We start from the raw sequence: 25232 nt of genomic DNA, 5'->3' as shown, positions 1-25232 counted from the left end.
CAGTCTGGGTGTTTAAAGTGGCTGATTCACTCTCTGAAATGTAAAGTGCCTTGAATAAAGAAATGAAAAAAAAAGAGGCATCAAAAATCAATCAAAAAAATTGTAGCTCTGTATAGATGATAATGATACATGTAGATAAAAATGAGAGAGAAAAAAGACAAGTTCAGCTCCTGAGTTGCAACTGTATATTGCCATTATGCTTTGCAATTTTAATTGAGTCATCCAGCTCTCTTTTATAAAGCACCTTCCACAACAGTCTGAAACTTTTGATGTTCAAGAGATCAGACATAAACAAAACTACAGTCCTGTGCACAGTGGACACCTGTTTTATGCTGACACCATGCAGTATTTATATTAACATTTTAAAATTTAGAACACTCTCTTTACTTAAAATTGAGTTTGTTTCAAAACAGCTCCAGGCTGAAAGAGACAAAAAACCCCCAAAACCCCCATGTTAAAAGCTCTTTTTTCCTTTGAAGTTAATATCAATTTCAAGGGCACACAAAGACATCACAGTCTAAATTGAGATGAAGCTACCAGTTCCTAACCAAAGCACCATAGCCTCTGGAGTTCTTAGCCTTGTAAGAATTACTTGTAATCCTTAAAAGAATTGCAAAAATATTAAATAACATACTTGATATTACAGAATGTATCATATATGCTACTTTGCATATATACTTATTATGAAAGTAATAGCTCAAATTGTTGAATGAATCGAATGTTGCCATGCCATATGGGAAAGCTATCTATGATTTCATTTGCTGTTATTTACTGCATAATTTTAAATCTATTTCCTGCAACATATCTGTAGTAAAATAACTGCCATAGCAAACGCTGTAATACCTACTCTCAAAAGCTTGCATTTTGTATTGCCATTGTTAGGAAAAAGGCAGCAATTATATTCAGTGTTATTTCAATTTATGATTTAAGTCTTGGGTACTTTGCTCTCCCCCATAAGTCCCAAAGAGCTGGGTTCTCTCCCCAGTAACCTGTGTGTCTTCAGGCAAGTCAATTACCTTTAGTGGGAGCCGAGAAACTCCAAAGTGGTGCTGAGTTCTGGTTGACCTTCTCCGGCCACAAGTTTGAACTGTGAAACATGAACAAAAAAATCCCCATGTTTCCAAGGTATTTACACATGCTAAGCAATCTTAGGGCTTGTCACAAGTGGGTCATTTTTAATAAAAGATAGGAAGATAGGGTACGTTTTATAGATATGTAAAAACAAAAGGCAGAAGTTGTCATTTATAGTTGTTCAAAATATAATTGCAGTAAACATTAATGTTTTGGTTTTAAATTCCTCTCTTTCAAAAAGTAATTTAAATGAGCAGGTTGAAAGTCTCTATCAAAACTCGAATATGCAGGGTTTAGATTCAATTAATTTCTTCATTGAAAGGATCTAATTTCTGGGAAGTCTATTTTTATTTTTCCTGCAAGGCCAAAGAGTAGAAACATTTTGCTTCTCAGGGGAAAGAAAAAAAAAAAAGAAAGAAAGAAGAAAACAATTTGTTTTCTGCATAAACATAGAGTGTCTGATCAGCTTTAGTGAAACAGTGATTTCTCTATGAAATACCAGCACTTCCCAAGTTGGCAGATCTTGGCATACATGTGGAGAATGGGGACAGTTTAGCTGCTTGCGCAGCAAATGACCTCACACCTAATGAAAGGGGCATTACAGTGAAACATTCAGCTTTCCTTTCCTTTTTCAACATCTCCCAGCCCTTGCTTCTGTAGTAAGCTGACTTTGCATGCCAACAGCAAAGCAAATGGGAGACTGTCCCTGCAACAAGCAGATTTTAAGTCATGGCATAGTGATAAAAACTCTGAAGGCTGTCATCAAATGAGTGGAATAATGTCCCACAGAGAGATGGAATTGCACAAGCCACACTTTCCTCAGCAAGACTGTGCATCTAAATGTAGGGATCACTTTATGGGATGCTGAAATGATTTTATATTTCCTATAACGTTTCTTGAGCAAAAAAGAGAAGCTCAAAAACTCTCAAGTTATTCATTTCAGGATTGGGCAGAGTTGGAAAATCTTAGGGCTAAGGTTCTGTGCTTTCAGCTGTGATTGTATCAGTGGAGCGTCTGAAAAAGGAAAACAAGTTATGTGGTAAACAAAGAGGATCCCAGCAGAGCAAAATCTTACTGTAACATCTGTGTTTATCTTTTAGCTGTTCTGGAGCTCTTTTCATGAGGAACACCTGGGAGAAAGTTTTGAAAACAGGGCAATATTCTAATCCTTACTAGTATGTGTTGCATATGTATATATGCTAACAGGTAGCACAGCCTACTAGGAGTGGGGTTATAGCGTGAAATGGTGCTGAGCATTTGGTGTCTGTTTTGTGTATCTGGGGGGGTTGCTCCAGGCTGCATCTAGGCTGGTGCCCTGAACTGAATCCCTGTGAGGGCATTCATTTAGATGAGTTTTAATTAAAAAAACTCATTAGATAAGTTTCCACTTCCCACATTAGGTGGGTCTTCCAGTTAGTTTCATCCGACTAAGACTCAGTTTCTGTGCTGAGACACAATGACATCCAGCAAAATGTGGTAAATGGAAATGGTCAGGAGATTCTCTCAAGGAGCACGCTGCTGGTACTAATACACTCATGAGGACACAACTTCAGACACCAGCTGCAATAGTGAGACCAGCTAATGTTTATGTATTGATTCAGGCTTTCAGGTTCCCAAACCTTAGAAACGATTCATCACTGCACTGGAGTGCCTAGCAGGTTATTCACTGGAGCTGGCTTGGATACATTTCAGACCCTTTTGCTATGACACGATCCTTTGCTCACTCCATCCACTCTTCCACAAAAACTGTGCAAGGTATCAGAAAGGGATATTACAGACAGTCCAACAGAGCTGTTTGTCCAATCACCAGGCTGGCAGCTATCGTTCATTCACATTCTACTTCCCCAAATCCCTTTTCCTGTATTTATCTATTGACCATATGAGAGTGTGAATGCTAAAATATATGTTTGAGACAGCTGGAGTGACTATTGGAAGACTGTAAAAAAGAAATGTTTCTCCTCGTTTACGTCTGTGCTTCCTATGCTCTGTTTTTATACTGGTTCACTTCTGAAAGGAGGATGCCTTTACTAGTGAAGAAGAGCCAAGAAGTAGACCAGGAAATTGGGAATAAATTCCAGGGCTATATACGGGTTAATTCCTATTTTCCATCTAACCTTATGCAAACACCTTGCTTACTGTGTAGCATTGTAACTGCACCAAAAACTGAGCTGAGTAACAAAAGAGGAGGAAGAAGTTCATAAGGATTTATTTAGATCTCCTGTTGATCAATGCATACCTATTCTACTAAGAATTTAGTAACTACAGATGAGCAGGACCTATACAATCTAAGAAAAGCAAGACACCCAGGCATATCAAACAAAATACCTCTGGCTGAGATGAACTTCCATATGGTATGGGATTTTATAGCGCACACTGGCAAGAATCCATCAAATGAAGGGGAACCGACCTGGAAGATCCTACAACACATTACTGTCAAGTCAGCTGCAAATCATCAGTTCTGGAATCCAGAAGGGAAGCGAATATGCTGTGTGCAACTGATTACATGGGCCAACACTAAAGCTGAGTTAGGAACAGGACATAACACAAATCTCTAGCATGAAAACTTAACTAAATAAGGACTGGATTTCAGCATCTCATCTGTCTACTTTTGTGATCTGTTATTGACAGCAGCCTGGCCCAAATTGGTCAGGAGCCTTCTGAAGGATGTGAGATCTCAGAATTAGAAGTGGGCTGCAACAGGACAGTCATCTAGTAATAAAAAAAAGTAAATCCCAGGAATCTTTTTTTTTCTATGATGGTCAGAGACCTGTATGAGAATGAAATATGCAGCAACTACCCAGATTATCTCTTTTGCAAAAGGGAAGATCACACTCCACTACAGAGAGGTTAAAGTGACAGGTCAGAAGTGGCTCAGGAGACAAGAGGGAATCTCTCAGAGACATTTAACTAAAGCCCTGGGATTCAGGGTCCAAATCCCTGAAAGAAGATGGGAACAAATGCTACCCTAATGAGTTCTAATGCCAATTATAAATGGTGTCTTCTGCTTGGTCATGAAACTGCATATGGCAGTGCAAGCAACACATGGGGTTTTTAAATTATCTGGGTTTGTTCCACACACAAAAAGTACATCCTTATTACTTCTTTTTATGCGATCCACCTCTGGTACCTTATGCTTAATGATCAGTGCAATGTAAAACATCAGTCACTGCTACAAAAAGGAACACAAACAAGCCATGTTACTCTGCTGATTTATACCTAGTGTGGCTGAAGAGTAAACCAAGGAAATGCATTCTCCTTGCCATATTAGAAGCTACAGATTATAGTAAGCACATTTTCAATATTTACTCTGTGCATCTTGGCTCAGGGCTGTCAGTGTTCTTAGAGTAAAGCCTCTTGCATGTATTCATAACTTAATTCCTTACTGAGACCCCTCAGATCCGTGTCAATAAATAGTTTCTTAAGATGATGTTACTATTTAAAAAAAGGCCTTTGACTTTTCAAATAAGAATATATTTTAAAAATACATTGAAGAATGCTTTCATTTCACGTTCGTGGGAGGCGAGGGGAAAAGTTATGTAGGTGTTTTCTCCCTAGTGTTTCTAACCTTTAACATGTTTGAAAATGCACCAGTAAACAAAGCAACCTACCTAAAATGCTTTAACGGTTGCTAAAATGTTTCTATCTCTTTGTCCCCTCCTGCACTAACCCACACACAGTTCAATGATCTTTGTGGAAAAGTCAGCTGAAATGTAACAGAAAATGATGTTCCTTTTATGCTGTTTTACGAGATGAATTTTACAGGAAATTCTGTGGAGTCTCTTCCCCTAGAATATTTTGCTACTTTATAAATAATCTTTGTACATACCTATTCCATTTCTATGCTACATATGTCCAGAGTAAAATCAGTCTTAAGTCTTCAGTTTTTTGCACTTCCATACTGTGGCAGTCTGGAGATTGTACAGCAGCTGATAAGCTAATAAATATAACATGAAAATACATAATATATTCTATTGTTAGCACTATTTATCAATCCCATTACAAACAGCTCTTAGAGAATAAAATTAAGTCAGTGTTGCTGTGGTGCTTATATGGTGTTCATATAATAAGGAGCAGTCCTGGTCCGGGAAGTTTACATCTATACTGGCAGGTCAGAGGAGAAATCGGGAAGGATTGATATACTGATGTCAGGTATGAAAAGGGCCAATCTGAAAAGCATTCTTCATTTAAGCCCTGTTGACTTTCCTAGAAATTGGGATGCTGAAAAAACCCTAGCTCTGAATGTTTATCCAAGAATCTGAATTCAACGTAGTATTCATATAATCTCAATTTGTCATCTCATATGTGGTGTGATTTAAGATGGTCATTTACACTCCCTTTATAGTCAATGTAGAGAGAGTTGCATCTTCAGAGAGGAGGTCATCCTGTCTATTTTTGGCACAGATTTTATGATGGGATAAACTGCTTTATGAGGTACCTATATAGGGTGATATGGTTGAGTATAATGCTATTCAGGAATATAAAAATAAAGGCAGAAGCTAATTAAGATATTTTAAGACTTTAGTTCTCATGAGGGTTAAAACACTTTCTGTCATTTTTTTTGTGATTTCACTTTTGCTTTGTTTTAAGCTGTCCTGACAACATTTTTTAGTAAGGCTGAAAAATAATCCCACTGGGAAACATACTTAAAAATATGCATGGATTCTATTCAATGAAGTCATCTAAACAATAAGATCATTAAACTCTAGTCACCTATTTATATGTACAAGATATTACATGTTACCTAGTCTCATGAGCTTGGCACTAAGAGTGACATTGCATTTGGAAGAGGTATTTCAAGCTGACTTACAACCTCTTAAGAGAGAATGCAATCAAGCTTAGAGACTTCTGCTGTATCACAGATTTTAGCCGATCCCAGACATTATTAGCTATAAGCGTACAAAGGTTAGTTCACAAGTCAATGGTAATGATTAAACGTTGCTGTAAAAGGAGATAGAATTTTAAGAGTGTACTAAAATTCTTTCTGAAGATTGCGCTTTTTGACATCAGCCTATCCCTCCTCTGGCAGAGGCACCATTCCAGCTTTAAATCTTAGGCAATTGCTGCTTCTCATAACTTGTTGCTAAGTTCACAGCCCCTGTTTCTTACCAGGACGCCCAGCTTGCTTCAAATGAACATAAGCCTCTATTTAAGAACCCTTTCTTTCAAAATCAATACGACATAAAAGTGGCACCAGGCAGAATTTTGCAAACAACCTGACATTTAATACTCATTTGGAACATGTTATTTTAGGATCCTTAAATCAGAAGGGAAAAAAAACAAAATTAAAAATATGTCTCTGCTTTTGATACTGCCTATCTCCTTGTCCTCTTCTCCAAAAATGTCAACTCCCCCTCTGTAATGTTCAAAATGTTTCCCTAGTTTCCTGACATATTAATTCTTACATTCTGAGTGGCAGTCATGCTGTTTTCAGAGGTTCCGTTCTTGTCTGCCAAAGGCTAAAAATATGTCTGGTCACCAGTGCATCCAAGGTAATCCTATTCATATGTTGATGGTCCTTGAAAAGCCCTTCATTCCAACCTGGCAATGCCTACAAGTTACCTAATTCCCTTCAATTCTGCTTTTCTAGAGTAGAAATTTTCCCTTAGTCCTGACAGCATCAAAGTACATGGGTAAAATGAGCCAATGCAGCAACATTCAAAAAGATGAATGGGTAGAATGAACCATATCCATCTTTCACAAGAATAATGCTCAAATTCACCACCCTGTCCCACAGCTACTCAAAAATTATGGCACTGGTTTAAAAATAATGAAATTTTGAGCGTAGAAGCTTGGATTCTTTTGTATTCACACCAGAGGTATCCTTACTTACAAGTAGGGGTTACAGACTCTGCCCTAGAGTGGGATGGTCCAGCACAGTGCAGTGAGGGGGCAGGGAGGGACACGAACAAGGGCAAAACAAAAGAAAGTTCCCTTAATACTGGAATATTAATTCCCGAACCCTAATGCTCTGTATTTGACTTTTAATTGAAAGAGAAAATTTCCTGGTGAAACGTGAGAGGGTCCCAAGCGTATCCCCCCCTCTTCCAGGAGGGAGGTTCCAGGACAGCACAGCGGAGGGCTGCCCCTTCCCGCTGGGAATGCTCCCAGACCCCGCTGCAGCCAGCCCCTGCCCCTTGGGAGCTGCTTGAGCTACAGCTACATAGTAAAAACCAGCTTTGCTTACAAAAGACAAGAATGTGTTGTGTAAAAATGCAATTAAGGATATAGCCCTGAAGAAAAGTAGTTGTAGTACACCCATAACTATAATCTCTTAGCTCTGATAAATCGTTACAGAAACTGGTGTTAAAAAAAATCTATAGTGTTACCAGAATTACACGTTGAACTGTCTAAAGGCTCCAAACGGTTTCTTCATGAAGCACTTGCTCCTCACATATTGGCTTCCCCAGTAGCAGCTTAGGTCTGCAGTGTTACAAAAATCAGTAATCTTCCACGTGTAAGCTGCTGTTCTGTTCATCCCTCCCTTGCCAGGGAGTGAGACTGTGTCAGAAAACATTGGGATCCCACAAAAATGAGTGCAGGTCATGAATTATTGAAGACAAGTATTAATATCTACAGAATGAATAATATATGTTGAGGCAAAGTCTCATTATTTTTCAAACCTCTTTTGTAACTTGACTCATTGCTCTTTGCATGTGAAATTATACTCATATAATCTACATTACAATCAACTAAATATTATTTTCACAAATCCAAATGTTAACTCACTTTTTTTTGATACTTCAGATTAGCTCCATGGAATCCTCCGCTGTGGAAGGAGTCATTATTGTTCCTGGTGGACCAGAGATGGGTTTTGAACATCCCTAAAGTTTTAGAGAGAGGAGATTTGAAAAACATTACATTTGGATAATTTACATTTAAAAGGTAAAAAGAAATGAAAGATTAGCCAGGGAGCCATGACAGTCAGTCTGAATTCTTTTTTGTTGTGCAGCAAGTGCTATTGTAGTGATAGGTACCTGAGGATAGTGGGAAGATAAAAAGAAGTTAGAAAGAGGGAGTCACAGGATGTCAGGAGGTGATAAGACTGAACGATAATACATTTGTTAATAGTGACATTAAAGCTTTTTGCTTTGTCATATACAGTTCTAGAAGCATGACTATGTGACAGCTTCCCAATGCAGTATTTTTGGCTCTTTGTGGAGATATAATCCTCTCAGAAAAACTACCATTGCTCTGGATTTAAACTTTTGGCAAGGATCCCAGGAAAGAAATTTTGCAGGGGACTAAATTATGCAGCTATTGAATCAGCAGATAAAGAAACACATTTTTAGAACCATATGTGCTGGTACAGCAGAGCAGGAAAGAAGATGTCACATATGAATATACATTTGTATTAGACTTTTCCCTTCAAATGACATCATAGCCTCTATTTTCAAGAATGTACACTACATTTTGTAACTGCAGTTGCCTAGAAGGTGAAAAACAGACCATGATCAAATTATTCCATGCACAACATCTCCTAGAATCTGTGATTGTCTCTCCTTAGACCAGCAGTCTGGTTACAGAAAGGGCTGAGATGGCACAAGGTGGTTTTCCTCTTGGGTGTGGAACTCAGGTACTTCAGGCTGACACATAACAGAGGCTGGATCCAGTTACGATAGAGTGTAGTAATCTGAAAACAAGAAAGAGTAGCTGTGTTTCCATCAACATTAGAAATGTAAACATTTTTATTTGAAAGAATTTTTTAAAATCAGAGTTAGCAGAAGGGTTTAATTTACTCTATTTTAAAAGTGAGGATTCTCATGAGAACTCCAGCTGAAGTTTTCCTGTTCCATGGTTGGTAGGCGAGACTTCTCAAGAACGCAGATTTGAATGATATTTGTCATAGGTTGTCAAGGTCAGGTTAGATGGGGCTTTAAGCAACCTGATCCAGTGAAAGATGTCCATGCCCATGGCTGGGGGTTGGATTAGATGATCTTTAAAGGTCCCTTCCAAGCCAAACCATTCTATGGTTTTATGATTCTATGATTAGACTAGGTGCCCTAAGGTTAGTCTGCCTTTTGAAGTCTAGAAATTCTTCTAAATTGCTTTCTCATACTCACGCCCAAAGAAGGCCACATGATGTGACCACCACAGATCCGTGAACCACAAGTCCACATTTCTAAAGTAAGCAGCATGCAAAGGCTGTCCCAAAATTGCCTAAGAAGACAACAACAAGCCAATCTAAGCCCGCTCTGTTACCAAAAGGGACCATCCCCTCATTCCTCTTGATCCTGCTTCCACATAACTACCTTATAGTTATTGCTAGTATTATGTGACCCACAGGGTAAATTTCACTATTCAAATGAAAGTGAACCATTTAATTTTTGGAGGTTACATTTTCAGTCTGATGGTTCACACAGAACTGCATGAATACTAATGCTTGCTCAAAGAAGCAGAAGGGAACTTGCAGTTGGAGGAGGTCAAGTTAGATAACCCCTTGAGACGATGAACCCACTTATGAAACTGCACCCTGATATTCTCAAAAATTCCTTTATTCTTAATACTAAAGCTTTGAAATATTGTGCATAATACATAGCAAGTTCACATCCACAGAAAATTTCAACTAAATAATTTCTAAAGAACAAGAGATTTTAACACAGAGATTCAATCATTACATCTTGCATTAAAGAAGTGGTAAGATAGTGTGCCCTGTATCACCTCACATCAGAAACAGCTATAAAACATACAGCTGCATATTCCAATTCAGGAAGCATTGCAATTTTTATGTAGTTTGATTACTGATAAAAAAATGTTATGAAAATGAGTAATGTTTGATGGACATACTGGCTGATTCTGTTTGCACAATGACTGTGTAGACTCCCTGTAGGATGATCAAAATAAATAAATGCAAGGACCAATATAATTTCCTGAAGTGCAGGGAGAAAGTACAAATAATATTTCAAGTAAAATCTTTGCCTCCCACCCTTAACTGTGCTGTGGATAAAGAAAAATACAATAGTCGCTCCAGCATGCTCAGGATTTCTGTGCTCGGAAAACAGCTGTGAAATATCACTTTTCTACTGCCAAAGAAAATGTTTAAAGTAACTTTCCTTTGTAATTTAGCTAATGTAAGCGCAAAATGCTTTCACCGCCCTGTTTTTAATAACAAGCTAGCTTTGGTTTTGTCTTCTGTCTTTTCTTAAGTATCTAAATTATAAAATGATAAAGTTATTAACTTGCTTTCTGTGGTGTAATCTTAAAAAAAAAAATCAATTCAACACCATGGTGTTCTAGGCTGGTCCACTTTTCTGTTGCTCAAATGAAAGTAGATAAATTTATGTATCCAACTTAGCCCTCAGTAATGCCACTACCCTGTTTTGGTCCCACAAAAATGTAATTACTTTTTGAGTTACTGGAATTCAATGCTCTTCAAATCTAGGCAGTTACCTCTGTAATAAACAAAACTAATTATGAAGAAAACATAAAAGTGTGTATATACCATTTTGACAATGAGATATAAAAGGTGCTTTATAGTAATACTGAAATGGAAACGAATCCCATAGCCAAAGTCCACTGGTTAAAATAAATTCCAGGAGAATATTCTGTATGCCTTTGACACCTTGGAGTAAACTTTTTTTTTTACTTCTCTCTTTTTGACTGTCAGTTCGAACCTGTCAGTTCCGCCACAGAAGCTATCAGGAGCTACACAAAGTATACGCATTTTGTGAATTAATATTTACAAAGACAGGCAGTGGGAGGTGAATTTCATGAAAGAGGTTACGTGCTAAATACAAAGTATTTGTGTGTTAAATTGTCCATCAACAAAGAACTAATGCATAAAAGAATGACCTTTACTTGTTCATCTATGCCATCAGTCTTAATTCAGAAACCCAGCAATACCCTTAAACAGGATAATTATGTAGTTAACCTCACTCATAAATCTTCAGTGTAAAAATTAGGTATATGGGCTGAATGATATTTTAGCTTTCAGTTTCCATTTTATAGTATTTTCTTAGGCTAACAAGAAGAAACAGGAATAGCTTGTAAATTCAGGGGCCGTCATCCTAAGCCCTTGCTTGAATTCAAATCAAGGCCAAAAAATCTGTGACGGAAATACCTCACATTATTTGCTTAATTTTGCAAAAATCTGAATACCATTATTTGCTTAATTTTTCAAAAATCTGAATACCATTTTAGTGAAGGCTCGCCTGTTCTTTTGCTGTAGAGAGCCTGGGATTGAAGTGTCATGGCAGTGTATGTGTAACCTCAGCTCCCATCTCCCAGTACGTATTCTGGGGTTCCTGTATCCATCTTTGATGAAAGAAGGCTGATTATGCTTCCCTACAGAAATACACTTTCCTGAGAAAGGTATCCAGAAGCAAATGGGCCTCCTTAAAACAGCGTATAAATATTGAAGGTGTGTAACATTTGATGTTTCTACCCTATAATAATGAGACTGTTGTTTGTAGAGTGCCTCCTGAAATACACATTACTGCTGCTCAACATGCAGTCCACCAAGGGCATTGTGAACGAGCTAAAGCACAGGCTGAGCACCCAAGGAGCCACTGCATGTGTAAATGCTGTCAGCTTAAGGACTTTTACTTCCTTAACGGCTTATTCAGGGTTATGTCAGTAAAGGAGAACTTCATTAGTAGAAATCAAGGTGCTGTCCTATGCTGTCATGATTTACAACTTACATTCAGACAAGCTAGCAAGATGCAAAAATAGCTTTAAATCATATCTATTTTTCATCTTAGATCTGGTCAGGAGCCAATGTGGATTTTTTTCTGCAATTACAAGTTAAAATAAGTTTAAAAATTTGCCCTAAAACTAGCAGACAACTGTCCTTTCTGAAAGGTTGCGCTGACAGCCAGGGACTGGCAGAATGCAATTTGAAGACATCCATGCAGAACAATGTCATAGGAGCTACTGTCCTGAGAAGATTCCCTTCCTTTCAAAGTATGTCTGGATAATCTTTCTCTACTGCCCAATAGTTATTCAGTGATTTCCATTTCTGTGTCTGTGCCTTTTCTTCTTGTCCAAAAGGATCTGTCCATCCTTTGTGATCAGATTCAGGAATCATTCCAGAGGTAGTGTTTCTAATTACAGGCACGCTATTTTCATATGTATATATTGCTGCAGCTATTTCTTTCATCTGCCTTTCCTCCTCAGTAGACTCTAAGACGTTTAGTCTTAACTTAGAAATTCTGACCAAGTCAGTTACGGAGCCCTGGACAAACATTAGCTGCAGAGTGACTCTAAGCTGATGCCTAGTATAATTGCTTTTCACAGTAGAAATGCTACACTTTCTCTTTTCATCCCAGAAAGAGTAGCATCCTTCCTTCTCCAGCTGAACTAGTAAAATCAATACAATTGTAATTTCACTGAGTATCATATTCTTGCAATTATGACAGGCTGCATTCTGCGAAACATCAGAACACAATAATCAATGCAAAGAACTCCAAGTATTAGACCAATTCCCTGTTTTTCTGTAAGTAAACAAACACATATACCATTTATCTCATTCAATGCAAATTCCATTAGATTCTACAGAGAGTTTGGGCTCCATCTGCAAATTCAGCTGATTGTGCTTTCCTCATGTAGATCTGCTAACTCCTACTTTCAGACAGCAGATTTAATCACTGAAAATAAATTACTCAGGAATTAGCTTCACAGGAAAAACTGGCTCAAAAATTGATCAATTTTATTGTTTCAGAAAGTTCATAAGTGTATCATTTTTCCCCAACAGACACATCTCTCAGAGAGATATTAACTGTAATGGAGCAGATTAAATTATTCATATCTTTATAAGATGGGCAGGCTTATCACGATGTGAAATCAGTAAAATAGGTGAGCTATGGAATCTATGGAGGGTCATCTATCATAATGTACTAGATAACCTTCACATACACGCCCAAGTGTCTTTGATTAAGGGCTTTTCTTCCATAACTTGTGATAAATGCAGGAGTATTAATATTCATTAGCTTGTTACTGAAGACAGAGAACATATTCCAAAACAGGAATTGGGCAGTAGCTAGAGAGAGAAAACTTTAAGCTTTCGGGTTAAAAAAAAAAATTTAAAAAAAAAAATTAAAAATTGCCCACAAGAGAGAAGAAAAGGGAGTTAGTTGTAGCAATGCCATTATAAGAGTGTTGTAAAAGCTCTGTAGGAAAAAGGTTATTTATTCTAAGACTACTAAATTAAGCAAAGGATGTAACAGGAAAATGGCTTTAGTAGTTGAAGTCTGCAGAGTTCCAGCAGCCCATAATATAAATAGGGACCCAGTCTGTTAAAAAAAGATATCTGCTACAACTATGACATTTCTTCCCTCTGATTTTGTGTAGCAAGTGTCTGTAGCATTAATTAATGCAACAACATGTTGTTTGCCAGAGATTCATACACTTTTAAAGAGGGCCCTCTAGGCATATTTGGAAAAGTTCCACAAACTGATTGCTGATTTCTCTTTCTATTCCAGAAATAGGGGTAACCTGAGTGCTAACAATCATTGTATTTGGAAAGTAAATTGATTAAGCTAAAGAAAACAGAACAGAGAGTGAGAGAGATTGAGACTGCAGGAAAAAAAGGTCATCTGAAATGATGCTAAAAAAATGTCCATGAGACTGACATTCCCTTCCTTTGCTCAAACATCTGTATACTGCTTTGTATTTTTTAAAAAAAACAGTTTGGGAATAAACATTGATACAAACACCCATATTTTTATGTGAATTTAAATTTCAGAAGCAGACAGGAGAATTAACTACTTTTTGTTTTCCATTCTCAGGTTTATAACTTAAAAGGTTCCAGTTACCTGGTTAGACATCAGAAAGAGTAACATGGGATATAGGTGATCAATTACTCATCAAAACCAAGGAACAAATATCCCTCAGGATATAAACTTCTTGTCTATGCTGTTCAGCTTTTGCCTTTGGGAAAATGAATGCATTTTCAAAATTTTGAACTGTGTTTTTCAATGAGTAAATTAAAAAAAAAATTAAGTTCAGCAACTATCTTGCAAGATCAAGCCAATATGAACATTTTATTGTGCAATGAAATTCATTCTTTAGCAGAACTTGCAGATAATACATAAAGTCCTACCAAACTATATACAGGAAAGACTGATTAGCTAGCAGCTGTAAAACCTTCAGCTACACCCCTATCAGTTTGGCTCATGTCCTGCTCTGTTAAGTCAACAAGGTAATAGAGAGAACCTGATTAAGGCAGAAGCTGTTTGCATCCTCATGTTAAATGCTTTGATATTACTCCAAGCAGCTGTGGCAAGCTGAAATAATTAGTTGAGGTCATCTCAGTTGTTTACTCTCCAAAAATCAGTTTCTGCTTCATTGAAACTTTTTTTTTCTTTATGGGCAGAATATCTGTATTATCTTTTTAGCTCTTAGCCTCCTCTTCAGTCCCTGTGCACGTGTGACTATTCTGGAACATGAAGGTTGGTGGTGTTTAGCATTTTAAATCACTGCTGCTCTCCCAGCTGTGCAAAACATATTATTGCTATTCCACCAGCTACATTCGGCTTTACAGTTCTCTTCTCATGTGGCTTCCAGAAATCTGAGGTGAGATTTCACATGAAATTCATCCCAAAATCAGAGGGGATCTGTTTTACTAAAGCCTCATGCAGAGCCTAATGGCACCAATGGAAAGATTTATTTTGATTTTCACAGCTTTTGTATTGCATCTCCTACCTATCCATACAGACATCTCATCTTCCTCTTCTGGCAGATGGTTGCCCAAGAAACAGCTTCAACATTACTACTCTTGAAATATCAGGGAAACCTATTCCCACACAAGTTCTAATATTTGGGAGTTATTCCTCCAAAATAAACTCTTGACTGACTCTTTCTAGTACCAGCTCTAACTGCTGGATCTTATACAATCCATTAAATTTCTCTTTTCTTGTCATTATAATGGCTTTCTTTTTTATTTTCTGTTCATTATGTATTTATTGTTTAGAAGATAAAACTTTAATCTTTCCTTTCCCTCATTTCTAACAGTTCAGTCATGCTTATCCAGTACAAACTTGATTTAATTTCTTAGCAAAAGCCACAGGGAAATTGAGGAGGTGCCCTTCATTAGTCTCTCTTGTAATTACATTTCTAACTCTGCTTTCTAAAATACCTCTTAGGTGCCTTCAGTTCTGGGGCTGGTTTGAATCTGATCAGTGGCTCATTATCTGACATTTTTTTAAAACTGCTGAAACAGATAAACTAGCCTAACTTGGACACTACTTAGTGTGTGTCCAGTAATTTTAAGTAGCAGAAATTGCAAGGAAATGCATCAATTCCACGATGGATTTGTTTTCTCTGAACACTGTGATATTACTGCTAGTGAATAATAATCCATACAGATTCAATCACTTACAATAACAACGCTTAACTCTATTCCGTCCATCATAAGGACAGTATATACTCGATTACATAGGCAGAGTCAATGTATACATTTTCTAGTATCTGGAACAGCTAATATGCCCCTTTAGCTGACCGATTGACTATTTTCGTGGTATATGAGGGAGACGGCAGTATTTTTCTTAAGTTGGCACAAATTTCCAGTCTATGGAACTACCAGTTCTTTCTTTATCTTTCTTTTCTCTGTCTTCCCTTTGAACATGACCCCTTGGAAAAGGGGTCTGTTCCCCCTTGATGAGCAAATCCAATTTAGGAGGGTACATCAGGACAGAAATTCCTGAAATCTATATGGCTGTATAGGGAGACAACAAGCATTAGAAGTAAAACCATTTTGCTTTAAGAAAGAGATCATTGCTGCCCAGAGGAATTCAAACTATAGAAAAGGAATAAAAAAACCAACCCTCAACAGGAAGCAAATCTGACCTCATGACCTTCTTTCTCCTGAACTGATGGAGAGTCCTCTTGGTCAATGTCATGAGTCCTGAGGAATACATAAGACTAGCATCCCTCAGGTCGCCATTTGGCCGTGATACAGACTGGATCACTAAATTTTTCTGTTCTCAGATGAACGGTCTTTGCTCTCTGACCTATACAATCTGGTGTGACTCTAAAAATGAGGGAGGAGGCAGGGCATGGTCAGCCCTCACATTTCTTGTGAAGTAGCCATCAAAATTGCCATTTATTTGTTTCCCTTTCTGTAATGGCAAATATCCTACCATTGGAAACGGGACTGAGAACATTATTACAGTTTGCCTTGAGGTTAATTCATCAGATTAAGAGCACTATAAAAAAGATAGTAGTTCCTTAGCTTACTAACTCTAGGCTTTGTACAAAATCCAGCTCCACAAGCAAACCTGAGTGTTGGTGGCTAATGGCATATAATACATGCACAGTACAGCAGCAAGTACACAAGTAGTACCTGCTAGGATTTTCAAAGACTGTCTTTGCAGCTGCTTCAGCAATAAATTAATAGTATCGTTTGGCTCATGTTTTCTCTTCTACCTCATCTGACCCAAACTCTCTGACATCAGGAAATTGTGGGTTAAAGAGTAGAGTGACTTAGGTTTATCCTAGTCTTTTCTGCTGGAGCTATTCCGTAGCATATCTGATTCAATATTCCCTGCATCTTTGAGATGCATCTCAGACTCAAATCTGTGCCATGCCCTGAGAGCACTCCAACCCGTAGGCTGTAAACTCAATTGTAGATATCTTTATTTCATTCCAAACCACCGAGTACTTAATTAATTTTACAAAACCCTACAGCTATGGCAGATTAAGCCCTCTGCAAAGATTACCTATCGTCCTCTGAGAGCACTTTCCTGGGAGGTAAGGAATGTGGTTTGGACCTTATTTTCACATGTATTAGAGGAAGACCTTCTCTCACACCTCAGAGAAGTGTTTTAACAAATATGCCACGTAAGCAAAGGGTCCAATGTCCCTTTACTCTACTTAATGAGTAAACTACACAGGAAAAAATTTACTTAAGTGTTCACTTAAGAGAGGGAGAGACTAGAGGCAATGATGTTCCCTTGGTTATGGTCTATACCAGCTAGCTAGCTCTTGGCAGCTCCCCATTCAAAATGTTGGCTCTTACCTTTCTGTTAAGCACTTGAAGCCATTGCCCAGGGATCCCAGGAGCCCTAGGACTCAGGCTTTCATCAGCCCTTGTCTCCAGCTTTTCAGGACATCAGTTCTGCACTTTCTCCCCATGTTCTGATCCTTTACTCTCATGCCACCAGTCATCTCTCTAGGTCTTATCATTCACTTACCTTCTATCCCAGATGCTGCACACAACTGGAACAGGAATGCTAGAAAATTACTGGAATTTGCATCCTACAGATAGGCTCACATCAACCCTACAAACCACCCTAACTAGGCCATCAATCCTCAGCTCTTCTTTGACACATCTGAGCACGTCATCTCTCCCTCTACCTCAGCATTCCCCATCTTCAAGCAGAATCTTACTGCCTTTCCTAAGAAATGCAACAGGATCCAGTACTACCTTTTCCTGTCTCCTACCATATCATTCTCCATCCCCCTTGCGATGTACCTTCTCTCCAGATATACCCCTTCCTGCCTTTTCAACCAAGTATCAGTGACAACCTTTCTACCCATTACAGTCACACACAGGGAGAGACATGGTCAGCCCACTTGCTGTAACTGGCAATTAAGCTGCACACGCTGTCTACTCATTTGTCTCTGTGAGTAAGTATGAGCCTCAGCAAATCAAACATCTATTTCAAAATGGTTTTTTTTACTCCACCAGGCAAATGAATGAGACAACCTGACCCAATTATAGCCAAAAAGATGCTACCATGTTGCTCATAACAAAAAAGTAGTACCTTGATCTCAAAAGAGATATCTATAATTAATTCCTCCACTCCACCCTGGTCTTTTTCTCATCTTCCACTGGAGACCTATTAAGTCTTTTAGCCAAGTCTCAAGCTCCTGTTCTGATTCCTATCACCTGGGCCTCTTTGCTTCACCATCTGCTTTTCCACAACCTTAAAGGACCCAGGCGTCCTTTCTAGCTGCTGCCTTCAGACTGATTGGAAATCTTCAGAAAGAATTTTCCTGTCTGTCTGGTTACCAGTAGAAGCCTCTCTAATTTCCTGCTAACTTATTCATCCAGCACAAAGTGAAACTTCATGCCACACTGGGTCATAAATGTCTTTTGAAATTTGAAAAGGATTGTGGAAAGGGAATTTTCACAGCACTTCTCCAGAGTATGCTCTGACATTTCAAAATCCAGTGGGGAATACAGATACCCAAAATGTGCAAAAAATCCCAGTTCCATAACTAGAGACAAATTTGGATGTCTTCCTTGCTCGGAAAATTCTGAGAAGTACAGTTTAATCTGAGAGTGATTTGCATCTCTCTCGGGTCACCTCAGTTTTTTCAGCTTTTACTTAGCAATGCACAGTTTACACCCATTTACAGACATCTCTGGCTTTGGACCAGCAAGACTCTGTTAAGAGGTGATTGAATTTATATTCATCACAGAAAGCAATTAAGTAAAGGCAAAGCATGAGTAAGGACAAAGCAAAATACAAGGATGGAAGCAACAGAAACAGAAATAATGCAAATACCCTGTTCAGTCCCTTGAGTCCTCTTGCCTGCGGCTATACCTCATCTCTTTTTTTCCCAGGGACTGTCCTTACTCTCCTGTTCTTGGCAAAATCTATACTCACGATTTTATCCTGATGTTAATATATTAGAATTGAACGCCAAGAGCACTACAATGGGATAATACTGTTTTTAATCCCAAATGAATTAACTGCAATTACATAGAACAAAATACTAAACCAATTATAAATGTTAGAAAACATAGAATAACATGATTTTGGTTTTCCTTTTCTCTTAGTCATCTGATTTCATTTTTCTCTTGCAAAGTACCATTTTTCTATGTCTGTCTGTTTCTAGTGTTAGCTATTTTCACAGCCAGAAAAACTGCAAAACTCATTACTCTTGGTTTTGTGCTTGCTTATTAATTTAGTCTAAACTATCAAAAGGAATTCTACTGGAGCATCAGTTCAACATTAGGAGCTAAGCTGATCAAAAAGTAGAGGTTTCCATCTTTAAGGAAAATTCTGTTACCAGAATAAAACATATTTTTTCCCAGAATCCAAACCAACAATTTGAGTTAGAAATGTCCCAAACCCTACAGGTTCTCAGTGAATCTGACATTTGAGATCATTAATTTAATTGGGTATGTGCAATGCATTTCCAGGGATTTCTACAAAACACTCCCACTGCAGACTGGCTTAAAACTGTGGCCTGAGGCATTTTATGATTAATCTTTTGGACCTTGTTTTGAATTCAGAAGGAGTTCATTAAACCAAAATGTTTTGAATAAATTTCCAAAAAGAATTTATTTAGGTAGAAATATCTATTAAAAGCTCAAAAAAGAAGTGCCATTAGTGGAAATAGGTGGCATACATATATAGCTTTTTTAAGAATTATATTGTCAACTTCACCAGTGTTTCCTAATAAATCAGAGTTTTGTCATAATCATTAAAAAATGCCATTATAAAGGTTGAAATGTACTTGCAGATGAAGGAAGAAGAAAGATTTGCAATATCTTACTAGCAAAACCAGAGCCTTTTAATGTCAAAACTAAAATTTTCCTTAATACTGAAATGTTAATTAAACCAGTTTTCAGCAGAAGTATTTTATGCACTGAAAATCATGTGGGTTTTTCAGTTAAAAAGAAAGCAAAAACCAGTCCAGTGACAATTTCAAAAACTTGGTAATAAAGTGAGTTAAATATTGATTAAATATTGCAAAGGATTTAACTTCAGAATTCTTTTCAGATTTATCTTCATCTTTGTTTGTTTGCTTCTCTAGGTCCAGCAGCCTATAAACAAAGTGAAATAATTCAATACACACTTTTTGCATACTTCTTCCCAGAAAAGCAGGTCAAGATCTAAGTTAAATCCAGGTGTGAATGTGGTGTAAACACCCTTGTTCAGGGAAGGATTTACCTAAAATCAGGGGATCAAAGGCCATTCCTTGTTACCACTGCCTGGGGCTACACACGCACTGGGTCACGAGATAGAACCGAATTATACCAAATTCTTGCCAGCAGTCCTAACTTGAATCTGCATTGTGACTGGATCAGGCCTTGCTGTAGTATTTGCTCAGATAGCTCATTCATAAAGTATTACTTATACAGGTAGAAAACACCTAATAATAAAACCAAACAAACTCCAGAAATATTGTCCTCATCTGGCATCTTCTGTGGTCTAGCCAGTACCAGTGGAAAGGGAGAGATTGTATCATCGCCCAGCTGCCAAAGCCACAGTGCTGGGACTAGTCCCCAATTTGCTATGTACAGTAACATCACTGTCTACATTGTGCAGCAAGAGTTTAAATGAAATAAGTTTTCAGGCAAGTTCTTTCAGTGCGCCTGTCAGGTGTCACACAGGAATATAAGATACTGAGATCCCCACAGACAGGATCGACAAGGAAAGATGAGGTCCACAAACACTACATGAAATTGTGATGGAACTTCCCACGGTTAATTCTAAACAAGGGAAGGGCCAAGATTTTACATCAGCTGGGCATTGCAAAAGAACTCAAGTTATTCCGGACACTAGAACTAAATGGAACTGTTTCTGACTTTCTTCTTCCTCCGACAAGCAGGTGCAGGTCTAGTGTGACTTCTTCCTATAAAAACCTGTCCAAAAATATATTACTGCAATAGGGTGGCATCCTGAAATGAGGGTTTATTTGCCAATAAATAGTACCTTCAGATCAATGCAAAGTCTCTGCACTGGGGTCTCTTGAATCTGCACAAAGCCTCAGTGGAGTCTGCAACTAAATCCCAAGCTCGAGGGTCTGAGCAGGAGAAAACCCTGCAGCTGGAGATCCTGGCCAGGACTTCCATCTGACTTCACCTGTCTTGCTCTGGGTACTCCTCTCTTTGGAAAATCATTGTGATTGTGAGTATCCTCATTGTTATTACCTGTGATGCAGAACATCCAAACAAAGGCATCAGATGTAAACAAAAGTAAAAATGCGCCATTGGATTTGATTTTTGGTGGCTTTTGTCACATGTATAGGTGTTATAATTTTTAAGACTATGGGTTTCTAAACATCATAAGTAAAACTGTTGCCATTATTACAAATAGAGAAGAGCTTCAGCATTGCATAGGCAACATTACTCCAGTAATTTTGGAAAGGTATAGCCCTGAGTCTGCCAGTATTAGTAGCTGCAAGTTTTTCTTATATACTGTTTTGAGAAAGCAATGAAAAAAGTGTATGACAGAGCAGCTTCAGGATGAAACAATACACCATACTCACTAGTTTTTCACCTGTTGCAGTCATTTGGAGTTTAAAAGAATTTTGAAATTGAGAGAATTAAAAACTCTTCTAGCTGCCTATGAATGGCTGATGGGAAATTACGTTCTTCTAATTACCTTAAATAGTTTTTGTTTGGTATCCAAAGACACTGGGCTACATTAAGAAGTTGTCACTCCCTCCATAACCACGAAGAATGGAAGGCTTCTCCCCAGGTTTGAGTGGGCAATAGGAAGGTCAATATAGATTCGTTACATGTGGAGTAAAGGAGCGTAAGATCTGGTTGTGGCTAATGCCAGGACAAGGTGCTGGAGGTGCTTTTGTCATACTACTACGCTGAATAATGAAACACATTCATCAGCACTCCTTGCTTTGGGGAACATGAGGGAAGTATATGCTGACATTTTGAGAACAGCTAGCATTCTCTTTAAGATTTTATATATTTGCCAAACAAGTAATTAAGCTATTTTGGAAATGTGCTGTAATGACAATAAAAATACAGTGGAAGGACTCAGGTAATGAGCGTCGTGTGTTGCTGGGAATGGGTTGACTTGGTAAAATTTGTTAAATTGTAGATTAAGGCTTTATAATTCTCTCAGTGTAAAAGCACTGACAGCACTGTAATTTGTGTCCTAACAGCGTGAAAATGGAACAGTAGACTTTAAACTCTCCCTTCGCAGCCACCTTTTTCCCATGTTGGTCAGAAGATTGTCTAAATATTTCAGAGGTTAGTCACATCCTATAAGCTCTATGCAGTTCCTATTGCTTTACTGGGAGATTAACACCTTTGACTATGTTTTCTGCTAGTAATACATCCTTGAATATTTGCTGTGCTCAAATGCAACTTTAAGTCAGAAATACTAAATGTTTTGAAGAGGAGAGACATCTTCAAAACAAAGATCTAAACAAAGCTCGTTTGAGAAAACAGGGCAGGAGTCTGTGGCCCCTGTAGTCAGGATTCAGAGTTGAATGAATGTAGATGCCTCGCTAAATAAAATTGAATTTACTGAAGTAAAGCTATGGGTAGAACCCCTGCATACTTCTTGGTGTCTGGAAAAAAGTTTGCCTGAATATGATTTAGCAGATGGAGGAGCAGGAAAGGGCTCCATGCAAAAACAGTTGATTAAAAGACATTCATAACATGATAGGGAATTGAATTAATGAAATATTGCCTGGAGTGTGTGAGCTGTTAATATTATTTTAAACAGAAGCATCAAGAAGAGAGCATGCATAAAATTATAATATATGTATATTAATGTATAATATAAAATATTCATTAGCATACAGAAAATTAAAATAAGATAGCATCTAATTAATCTGTTTAACCTCTAAATGACTAATTAATCTCATTAATATAGTCAACATTTGCTGATAGATAACAGAAATTAACTGCAGTTATTTCCCCTTCTATGTTTAGGGACAGCTGTGAAGTCATAGGAAACATAGAAATTTTAAAAGATTGACTTTTCCCTGTGCTTGTAAATGGATATTTCTAAGATGTCTTGATGAAGAAGCAGCTAAGAGCAGCAGTTGCCTGGAAGTGCAGGAAATGAGCCTAGCTGAACGGCAACACAGAAGTAGCAAGTTCGGTTTTCATATGGATTTATTACCTTGTTATTTGGGAGGTCTGGAGCCAAAGATATGGCTTAGAGCTTATAAAAGCAAATTGGTTTTCATACTTTCCTTTTTCTATATATTTAAGAGTGATTCTTTACCTATTTTTCTGTCTCTACTTAGTTGTGCTACATTTCCAAATGATTGAAGCCCATGATCTTTCAGTATAGTCCAGTCAGAAAAGAGACGAGTTAGGATTTAACAGCCCTAAACATTATGCAGGCTAGACTCATTCCTGCTTGCTGTTTGGTAGTGATTATCAAAACATATGTCAGAACTCCATTAAAAATCTTGTTTGGTCAGGAATTTAAAAATTAGCTATAAAATGCTGTGGGTATTGAAACAGCATATCACAACTCAGCTTAATGAGGTATCATAAATATGCAGGTACCATGTGAAGACCCCTACCCAATTATTACCTTTTTCAATAACAGCTCTGTACTAATATCTTTGAAGAAGAACTGTTGAATCTAAGGATGATTTGAGAACTAGATACAGTATCAAACTTTAAATGAATTTTTACACACCAACAATTTCACAAACTTCATTCCAGTTTTCCATTCACTGAGTCATTACAGGAAAAGGACCACCTTAGGCAAGAGACTTCAAACTAAAGCATTTTCACAATTTCTTAACATTTTTTTCCTCTTCAAAAATGCTGGTTTGGCAAAACAGTGAGGAGATGAAAAATTTCACAATTCAAAATACCTTGTAACTGTTCCTGTCTTATAATTATCCCTAAAACTGCTTGGTGTTCATTGCATGCCTTCAAAAAGCCCTTGTTGAAGTTTGGATACTTTTTTATTCTGGGGAGTAAAGAAAGAAGCAAATTCCATTAGGTGAAATCCGAAATTAATGCCAAAAATTACCCTCATTCACTATGATTTAAATACACCCAGTCATTTCATCATCCCTAGTGGTGTAAGTAATGTCCTACTTTGCTCTGGATGGAATTAATTCCTGCACAGCCTGAGAAGTGATCTGGGATCTTTGAATACACTATGCCAGATGCAAAAGCGAAAGGTAGATTGTTGTTGTGTCCCCTAAGGATCAGAAGATAGGGAAATATTAATGTTCCATCAAAATGTTTTTCTTCTGATGCAAGAAAAAAGTTACTGCAAGATTAAGCTCTTGATATATCAACCCTTTCAATGCAACAGAACTTCAAGCAAGTAATATTATCGGTGACTTCAGTGGAATTGTTAGTTGCTTGAATTAATCTCTGAGTTTATATGCTTTTTGGGAGCAAAGTCCTAGAGATTTTTACATACTTCTTTCTCTGTATGAAGAAAACCTGGATTAGATAAGGTACCTATGTTCCATTCAAACTACAACCATTAAGACATTTAAATTAAACGTGATCGGTCAGCTCCAATTTAAACCTCAGCATTTGTAGACTTCTAATTATCATACAGTATGCGAAACTCATAGACTAGTTTTGTTAAAGAAGCTGTGCTCATTGGCCCTAAGTGTCAAAAACCACATAATGTAGTTCTCTCTTTGTGTAAATACTCCAGAAAGCTAAAACAGTAACTTTGATTAAACAAATAAAATGGTCTCATTATTGATCTCTCACATCACTAAAATGAAGTGGAACCTCTCTTATATCAGCAAACCTGTTCTGCTCTCTCCAGTGAGGGAATATTTTGTGCATCTCTAAAATTGTATCAGTTCCAACAATGAAACGTGGGCAGCTATAGCAAGACCTAAAGAATCAGAGAGGAAAAATATTTCTCAGAAAGCTCCATCTGTTATCAGTCTAGAAGAGGACTTGTAATTTGTGAAAAACACCAGAGTGCTCCCTGAAAGGGTACTGCTTATGTTCATCTGCTAATGTTTCCAAACACTTACTATAAGCATTTCACTTACATCTGGGAAGCAATTACTAATGCATCGTGGTCTGCTGTTTAACAGCAGTGATGCAGCGAGCTATTGACAGAGAAAAACAGATTCATCTACTAAGTCATTTGCTATCCAGCAGCTGCGGTAAGGAAATTCAAATATACAAGACAAAGCAACTAAGATGTATTATTTCTAATGGGAAATAAAAAAAAAAAAGCAGAAATAATAAGATAGGTTTTGAGTGAATATCAATAGTATTTAAAGGTACAATGAAAACTCATTAATGTGGGAATGCAGCTGTGTGATGCCAACCAATAGCTTCCCAAGACAGGTATCAAAGGGAGAACAAATACTTTAAGGCAGTGGACTGAGATGGGTCATCAACTTGGCAGTGGCTGGAGATGAGTCTTAGAGAAGCACATACACTGCAATTGTTTCGTCTTCCAGTCTTAATTCAAGAGTTGGAATGAATTGATTTGAAAGGAATTTATTAAAACTTGTAGGAAAAGACTAAGATGTAGATAAGGCGAAACAAGCAGAACAAG

The 25232-nt window shown here is 37.6% G+C and overlaps 1 long non-coding RNA gene across 1 annotated transcript in view; it reads right to left on the bottom strand.

Annotated features, from left to right (window-relative positions):
- Window positions 1-7797: 7797 nt before the first annotated feature.
- LOC142030399 (uncharacterized) overlaps window positions 7798-25232 on the bottom strand; it is a 91089-nt gene continuing 73654 nt past the window's right edge. Inside the window, exon 4 of the long non-coding RNA XR_012650179.1 lies at window positions 7798-7892. This is a non-coding gene — a long non-coding RNA (uncharacterized LOC142030399). The remainder of the gene's footprint in view (window positions 7893-25232) is intronic.

This window comes from Buteo buteo, chromosome 4 (genome assembly GCF_964188355.1).
Source record: "Buteo buteo chromosome 4, bButBut1.hap1.1, whole genome shotgun sequence".
Classification (NCBI taxonomy): domain Eukaryota; kingdom Metazoa; phylum Chordata; class Aves; order Accipitriformes; family Accipitridae; genus Buteo; species Buteo buteo.
Note: the sequence above shows the minus strand (reverse complement) of the source record. Positions and strands in the feature narration are given on the sequence as shown.